The following is a 9,204-nucleotide window of genomic DNA, read 5'->3' as shown; positions in this document are numbered from 1 at the left end:
AAAGTCCGGGGGGAAAAGGGAAGGAGAGAACCCTCATTGGGGGTTTCTATCCTCCCGTTCCTTAGGAGGGTTCATGAAATCAAACCCCGGGCGATCCATGAATGGATGGAAAGGTTGGTTAAAGTGCTCATAGGGCCACCCTTGTGTACCCCAACCACCATCAAAAGGATTCGGGGTTGATGGACTTGCCGGATCATAGGCGTAGTCACACCCACCCGGCCGATAAGGGTTGTATGGTGGGGTACCAACACGTTGGGATGGGTCGATAGGATCTTCCCAATATGCATAGGTGTTGGGGGAGGGGTTGTTAGGGTCATAGGGGTCCCAATGTGGAACTGGACCCTCTTGAGGCGGGTGGTAGGGATAGTTAACATAGGGCGTTTGAACGCCCGCTTGCACAAGACTATCATAGTTCATCCTTGCATAGTACCCCCATTGTTCAATAGAAGCCTGATTATCATAACGAATACCATCGAGGGTACTACGCAGGGCACTCATATCAAAAGGAGAAGAGGAAGAAGAAGAAGATGTCTCACCTCCCCCACTAGGGGAGGGGAAAGGGATGCTCCACTTGGTAGACCGGTTGAGGGTGAGGGATTGCACCGCGGACTTGATTTTTCCTTAATTCATCGGGGATGAATTTTCGCGCAATCTTCCACCTTAGCGGGTTGGAAGGGTCTACCGAAGTGTGAGGAGGATCCGGGAGGACACACCATTCTTCTCCATTATCAACCAAGAGGATAAATTTGCGATTCTGGGTGGTGTAGTTGATGAAGCGTTGGTTGCGGAGAGCAACAATAGAAAGAGCATAAGGAGGGTAGCCGACGGCCTCTTCTTCTTTGTTTTGGAGCACATGGGGGAGAAAATCAATTTGGTCCTTGTAAGCTCCACCATTCAAAGAAAGGGCAATGAGGGTGATCATGCCCCCCATGTGTATCTCATCACCAAGCCGCCCATCTCGAGTGTCCAACAATCTCGAGATAAAAGTGGTGGAGCATTTGAACTTTAAACGCTGAGGATTGTCGGCCAAGTAAAGGCAAGCTACCTCATCTTTCACCATAGAGCCGAGGTTTGCCTTGAAGAATACGGCATACTGAAGGAGCCGGGCAAAGTATCTCAAAGCAATATGGATGATGTTGTTGACCTTTGCGGTGTTAGTGCGAAAGACGGGCTTGGTGGAGATGCTCTGCCACCATTCTTGTTCATTATAGGGAATGCGATGAGTGAAATATATGTCACTCTTAGGGGTAGCATTTAGGTCTTTTTCCTCTTATTTTTCTTAGTTTTTTCCACCTCATTTATCCTCTTATGGCTTCTTTATGTATTGATGAAAAGTAATGCTTATTTGCGCTTATTTTGATAATCTTTATGCATTATTTTATCATCCCCATGCTCTCGTGAACTTTGGTATCTTCTGCAGGTTCCATGACGGTCCTATGCACGGTGGGAGGCCCCTTGGCCAAGTATGGAAGCCATGGACAAAGGCAAGAGGAGCAAAAGGGAAGGAGAGGAAGCAAGAAAAGGAAGTGCAAGAGAAGGTGTGGCTGAACCTCTGAAAGGTCCGGTCGAACCTAGGTGTGGTAAAACTTTTGAAAAGTTTGACCAAACCTCCTGGGTGCAGTGAAGGCAGTGTCAAACCAGTTTTCAGCAATTTTGCAGGAGAGGTCGAACCTCAAAAGTTCGACCAAACAAGGATCAGGGAGGTTCGACCGAACCTACACAGAGTTCGACCGAACCTACCCTGAGTCCGACCGAACCTACCCAAAGTTCGGTCGGACCTTTTCCCGATCTCAGCCAATTTTGTACGGACTATTTAAGGTCCTTTTGAGATCGTTTTTCGGGGGGAGAGAAGAAAAACAGTAGAATAGTTTTCAGCAAAAAAGATACTCTCTCTTAGTTAGCAACTTCATTAAATTAGTTGATTTAGTTTTAGAAACTCTCAAATCTAATCATTGTAGAAGCAAATTTCAAGATTTATCTCAAGAATTTCAGCAATTATCCAACATTTTTGAAGCTTCAATAGTAACTTCTTTCATTTGTCCTTCATTATTTTCTGATTTTATTTTTTGTTTTGTAAGCCACTTGATTTTCTCTCAATCTTGATATATTGTTGTTGCATGTTAGCTTTGTCCATAGATAATCACTTGTTTTTCCAAATCTTAGAATCGCTTATAATCCAAGCTTGGAATTTGCATGTACTCACAATGAATTGTGAGTAGTCCTCTTGGCTAGGGGTTGGGTGAAACTCAACCTATTGGTGATTATGTGAGTTTGGGAGTGATTTTGATGATGGATTGCGACTAAACTTGATTATATGGGATTGCTTGTTAGTTCTTCATGATAGGAGTAATTAACCTAGATTATTGAACTTGATGGCATGAAATGTTTGGTTCGACATGGAAATGTGAGTTGAATGTTTCATTACCTATTGCAATATGATTATGTATCTTTTGTTGCTAAGTTAATGAGGGATCTAAGCTTAGTAATCTGAGTTGTTTTCATATCGTTTGATGTTGATCTTACATGTGGTCTTTGCTATTCCATTACCCTCATTCCTCCCTATTTGCCTAATTGCTATTGGTTGAGTGAATCCCATTCCCCTAGTGTTTTAATCCCTTGAATTCAACCTTTAGTTGTAGTTTGTTAGTTAATCACCACTTATACCTTGATTTCGATTTAGCTTGAGCATTAAGATTATTTAGCATTTGATTCCCGTTCTCCGTGGACCGAACCTTTGCTTGCCATTGTACTTGTTTGAGTGAGGTGTTTGTTATAAATGTGTTTGAATGAGCCTAAATTGTGCGACCGATTTAGCGCTCGTCAAAATGCCGGAACAGGAGTGCGTTTGAGTACATTCGTGGTCGTGGTTGTGGTCGTGGTCGTACATCGTCATCAAGTGGTAGCCAATCTTCTTCGTCGGTGAATATGCCCGGCATCGGTACAGTACTTTACTTTAATTCACTTTTCAGAATGTTTGTTTAGTTTACTGCTGACTTGTTAATTGTGTTTATTGATATGTGCAACAGGAAGAATGTACGTTGAACTTTTTCCATATAAGGACAGGATCCCTAACATCATGATGCCATACTTGGACGGGTGGAATGATGTCGTTGCAGATGGTAACTGCGGATTCCGGGTTGTGGCTGATGTGTTTCAGATGGGTAAAGACAACTACGGTTTAGTGCGTCAGTTAATGTACAGTGAAATCGCCTCAAACCGAGATGTTTATTGCCATGTGTACGGCCAGGACTTGGATAAGTCTCTGCAGCATATCCGGTGGGGAGGAGGACCTTGCGGTCAAAATCATTGGTTCGACACGCCACTTGATCTCTTTGCCGTTGCAAACATCTACAAGTGTGCAGTCATGCATTTCGGCCTTGGTTTGCATAGTCGATCTTATTATCCATGTACCACGGTTCTCCCTTGGTGTTCGCGTGAAACAGTCACCAGGTCGGTAAGAAAGGTTGTTATTGCATTTTTGGGGCCGTCATACCGACATTTCATCCGATTGGACCTGTCATCCGATTTTCCGGTCCCAATAAATTGATTCTTAAATAAACCTGGTCCATAATAAATTTATTGTAGACTAGATGTCACGTGCCTCCCTTTCTTTCTCCAATATCTTACTTCCCTTATTACCAGCCAAAACGCACCTCCCTTTCTTTCTTTTCGCAAAAATGCAGGCTTACACTTTCTCTCTCTTCCAAGCTTCCCTTCTTCCATTTTCTCTCTCTTCAAAATCAGCTTTGCTATTTCTGTAATATTGCTTGAATTCTTCTTCAATGACAAGAACTTGAGGTGGTGGCACATTTCACCAGAGAAGAGGCCTTCGTTCATCAGCTACAAAAGTAGATCAACCACTTTCTGGTATAATATTTGTTTATCATTTAATTTCTGCAATTTTGAGCTTATTAATTGTTGTTTTTCTTTAATTGAAACTATTTGCATGAATTTTTGTTTGAATTTTGTTTCGTATTGAAGATTATTTAAAGATCTAGGGTTTTCCGGTGTTCGATTGTTTTCTCTGTTTATTGTTCGATTGAACACATAAAACCACAATAAATGTTGGATTGAATTTTGTTTCGATTGTTTAGCTGTTTGTTTACTCATTGAATTTTGATTGATTTTTATTTTTTTTATGATTTAGTTGTTTTCGTCACTGTTGACTAGAGCTAACAAGGAAAAGAGTGTTGCTATAGAGGTTCATGAAGATGTTCTTGAGCATCAAGTTTCTGCAATTGGTTCACCTTTATCTCGTCGTAAGAGAACTCATGAAGATGAAGCTAAAGCTAAAGCTGCTACTCTTGTTCGTCCTAAGAAGCCAAGGACAAGAATGAAGAAATCAATAGTTGAAGCTGGTGAATCTGGTGGTGATGTACCTACGTAAGTAACTTTATTTACTTTGGAGTGCTCTCAAAAAGTTAGATTCAACATGTATGTTGGTGTGACTATGCAAATTTGGGACTGGATTGTGGTTAAGTTGTGCTTCTTTGACCTTTAATTATTGGCCACTAATTTAAACTTGTCAGACTGCATTGATTTTTTGATATGTTAACTTGATGTTGATTTAATGTTGATAGCATTATTATTTCTATTTTGCAGACTGCGGCCATTTAAAACTAAATGTAGGCCTTTGCATTTGGTTGACATGATGTCTAACTTTACTCTTGATAAAAAAAATTCTGTAAATGAAATCGGTTTTGGAGTGTTGTTATCATTGAAGTTGAAAAGGAATCCTACTAGTATGTACAGGTGGCTAATTGATTCTTTTGACTGTGGTAGCTGCATGTTTTCAATCGATAATAATAAGGAGTTTGTGGTGACTGAGTATGATGTGTATGACGTGTTTTGCCTTCCTTTGAACCCCAAAATGTTGAGAAGATACCTAGATCTGCTAATAAAAATAATCCAAACTTTGTTTTCAAACATAATTGGAGATTGCATTTTGGGTTGACAGATGAAAATGATCAAATTCCACTTAATTTGTTAGAAGCTAGGATACCTACTTTAGGTCAAGATGGAGATGAGTTTAAGCAAACTCTTTGTTATGCATGCAATATCCACGTTTTTAGCTCCTACTTCTAACAGAACCGCTGATCTTAGGATTGTCAAGGCATCTGATGATGTTGAACAAATTAAGAATTTGAATTGGTGTAAATATGTTCTTGAAAAACTGTGTGAAGGTGTTAAAAGTTACAAAAAAGGAGAAATTCATAACTATTGTGGTTGTATTTTGATGTTGGAGATTATTGACTTCCATAGGTTGAAATTTAGGAATGTTGAAGTACTTCTTTACCCTTAATTCAACATTGGAATGATGAGTTGATTAAGGATAGAATTAAGAAGGAAAAATTGTCCAAAATTTTTGGGTGTGGGATTTTACTCTCTGATGTGTATCTTGTTAGTGGTAAACTGAAGTCTCTAGATCGACATGTTATGGGTACTGCAAGGGAAAGTATGGGGAATGTTGGCGGGAGTGATAATGTTGTGAGCAATGTCGGGGGGAGTGTTGATGGGCCTGATTCCCAGGGTACAACAGTTCATTCTCCCACTTGGTTCGATGTCAGATCAAGAGATCCATTTGGCTGCTATTGATGTAAGGTGTAGCTGACTTATATTCTATATTATTATTTTTTTTATTAGATATGATTTAAATGTTTATACATGTTTGTTCTAATATTTTTGCAGCCCGTTCATGAGCAATTTTTGTTCATGAAAAGAGATATGCATATGATCTCTTGTTTTTACAATGACAAGATAAAAGAGATTCTTCTTTCACATGGTGAGGCCAACAACTCTCCTAGTAATAATTTGTCCCAGAATGATTCGTTTTTTATGGATCCTCGAGTTCAAGTTGTGATTGACAAGATCTCCGGACTTGCTATTTGGGTGACAAAATTACCCGAGGTGTTGGATCAAATTTCTACATTTGACCACAACAAAACAATGGAGGGAGGGAGGAAATTAGAGGCACTTTGCCTGTGATTGGCTTTGAAAATATTCTTGCAAATGGAGAGTCCAGGTGTTTGTTTTCTTTGGATTGGAAATCTGATGAAAAGCTTATACTCATTTCACACTTTTTGAAGTCAAATAACAAGGAAATGAAGCTATTGGATCCATTAGTCCTAGAGATTGTTGACTATTGCATTATCAATGATTCTTGTTTAGCTCCTACGCAAGTGATCTTTTGTTTGATTACATTGATTTTCTCTTATTTATTTATTTATGAAACACCTTTTTAATTCTTATTTTATACTCTTTGACTCAGTGAACTGTTGGTATTTTTTCACAAAAAGCATTTGATTCAAAGGCAAGAATTCTACACATTAGGAGAGCCTTCTGAGATCATGGGCATTACTTCTCAATGAAAACCAGAAATATTTAAAGGATGGACCTCGGAAATTGTACTTTGGTTTTTCAATTAGTGTGAGTTGTTTAATTATTTCAATGTTTATACATGTTTATACTTTTTACTTTTTTTTTATATGTTAAAATATTATGAAGGTTACAATAGTAGAAGCTGCCAGCAGTGATGGAAATTCAGAACAAATGGACAATGTTTATCAAGGTTTGGAGGAGTGGATGAAAATAGCTTGCAATGATTTTGATTTGTCAGAAGTGGAGCTTGTAATACTTTCTGTTTTTTATGCTTTGAAAAATATAGTTCTCTTTTTTTATGTTATAGATACCTTTTTTTAAATAAGAGTGACTACTGAAAATTGTATAAGTATATTTTTAAAAGAGGTCACTATAATATCAAAAAAGGAATCTATATGTGTTTTTTTTTTATTCTGACTAATGGTGGTATTATTGTTGCAGATATTTTTACCTTGTCTTTGGGAAATCACTATTGCTTATTTATGGTGAATTTGACTAAAGGAAAAATTCAGTTTATTGATAATCTGAATTATGATGAGGATAATCGTATCTTTTTGAAAAAGTTGTCTAGTCTCCTGGTATTACTTTCTCACTCTTTTCACAATTAAGTTTATTGTTTATTGTTTGTATTGACTTGTTTATAGTGAGCCAAATATTCTCACTCTTTTCTTATCTGGTGTTTTGGAGTTTATTCCAGGCATTTTTGTTTAAATCACTTTTTATCATCTTCTTAAGACCCTTTCTTTTTGCTATCGCATTGCTTCTGTGGTTGTTATGATGCTTCCTGTTGTGATAGCAGGAGTATGGCTATCATCTGATCTGTTATTAGGATCTGATCTCTCTTGATCTTGATCTGCATTTTGTGTGGTCTGAACTTTGTAAGGCAAAATTGTAGCTGATAGTGAACATAAAGTTGTAGCATGGTTGTTATAATGACTCTTAATATATCGTTTTATGCGACTGTGATCTGATTATATGCTTTTTTGCTAGTGTGATATGATCAGTACCTTCTTTAATCAAAGGCTTACTCAATCTGGAGCTATGGTTGACTACGCTTTGGAGTTTCCAACTTTGAATTGGAGATCTAGCAAAGATAATTCAGATTCTGGTGTTTATATTATAATGAGCATGCTTTTATTCAATGGTACTAATGAGTTTAAATGTGCAATTGTAAAAACAGTTATGATTCTTTCCCTTTTAAATTATTTGTTTTATTTCTTTTTATTAATATTACAATATCTTATATTAATTACTTACTTTTTTAGGCTTCAAATAGGAAGATTCTCCGGATTCAAATTGTTGCATCTTTGGTGTTATATGATATGAATGAAGCTAGATCAATTATAATTGGTAAGGTGGCTGAATTCAAACTTGATAGGCAGCGTCTTTCAAAAGAGGTTGAAGAAAGAAGGAAGAAAGAGATTGAAGAGAGGAAGAATAAGAAGAAGCCAACTGAAGACAAGAAGAAGAAAGGAAAGGGGAAGGCTTAAGATGTCAGAACATTATGTAACTGATTTTTTGACTTAGTTGTGATCATAATTTTCTGATGCTAAGTACTTTTAACATTGTATAGCTAATTAGTATTAATTCACTTTTGTGTAGGTTATTGAGTATTAGAAAAATATTCATTTTGTGTAAACAAGCATTTGCCAACATTTTATGAAAATGGTATATTGTTTGTTTAATTCAATTATTAATGTACTCTGTTATTAAAATAAAAAAGGTCTCTGAAAAAGAAAAAAAAAAGGTCTCTATATTAACATACGGGTGACTATGTTAATGTGAAATGTTATTTTAAACTTATCTTTATAAAGGTCTTTATGTGATAATAAAGGTAACTATGTTAATATTAGAGGTTAAATATTATTGAAAAGGTTTACGATGAGATGTCACTATATTATCATAGGTCACTATATGTTAAAACAAAGTCAGTATATTATTTATAAGGTCTTTGTTTGGTTAAAAAAGGTCACTTCATTTTCAATATTGTATAGTGTTAAAATTAAGGACTAGTTAAATTAATGGTAATTATCGTAGGTCACTATATGTTAAAATAAAGTCACTATTTTATTAATAATGTTACTATTCTAAATATAAAGGTAACTATGTCAAATTATGGACTATATGTTAATTAATGGTGAAAAACTGACAATACAAGGGTATGAAATAAAGGTTACTATTTAGGAATAAAGATCACTATATTGTGAAAATAAGACATTATGTCAATCATAAAAGACATTATATCATAATAATCAGTATTTAAAAGATATAAAGTTTCCAAAAATGAAATTACAAATAAAACGTAACCATGTAACAATACAGGTTACTATGACAAAATTTGGTGTTCTTAAGACAAAATTTGATGTCTTTAGACTATTAGAGCATATACTTATTATTAATATTTGGTGTTTTGGCACCAAATTCTCTATGCTTCCTCCTCTTCCCCTTTTTCATGTAGTCATAGCTTCCTGGAATTCTTTTATTTGATTGTTTTCCTTTAGTTTTTGCACGAGCTGGGTTCCAGTACTTGAACAACACTAGATGAAGTTGCTTCTGAATTCTCATCAACACCTATAGTGTTCTCAGAATGGTTGTTAGCTGATTTCATAGCAGAAATAATCTCATCTATTGCACTTGAATCTTTTGTGAAGCTTTCTTCTAAGACTTTTCTTGCTTGTTCAAACTTGTGGCTTTTAAGGATTAGACTATAATACTTCCTCACCATGTGTAACCGCCAGGGTGTGAAGTTGTTTAGTGTCCCCTTCTTCTTTTGCTCTGCGTCCTTACTTTTCCAAACTTCAACCTTAGCCATTTTAGTCCACCTGA

Source organism: Chenopodium quinoa, unplaced genomic scaffold (genome assembly GCF_001683475.1).
Source record: "Chenopodium quinoa cultivar QQ74 unplaced genomic scaffold, ASM168347v1, whole genome shotgun sequence".
Lineage (NCBI taxonomy): Eukaryota > Viridiplantae > Streptophyta > Magnoliopsida > Caryophyllales > Amaranthaceae > Chenopodium > Chenopodium quinoa.
The sequence above is the reverse complement of the archived record's forward strand: the minus strand, read 5'-3'. Positions refer to the sequence as shown.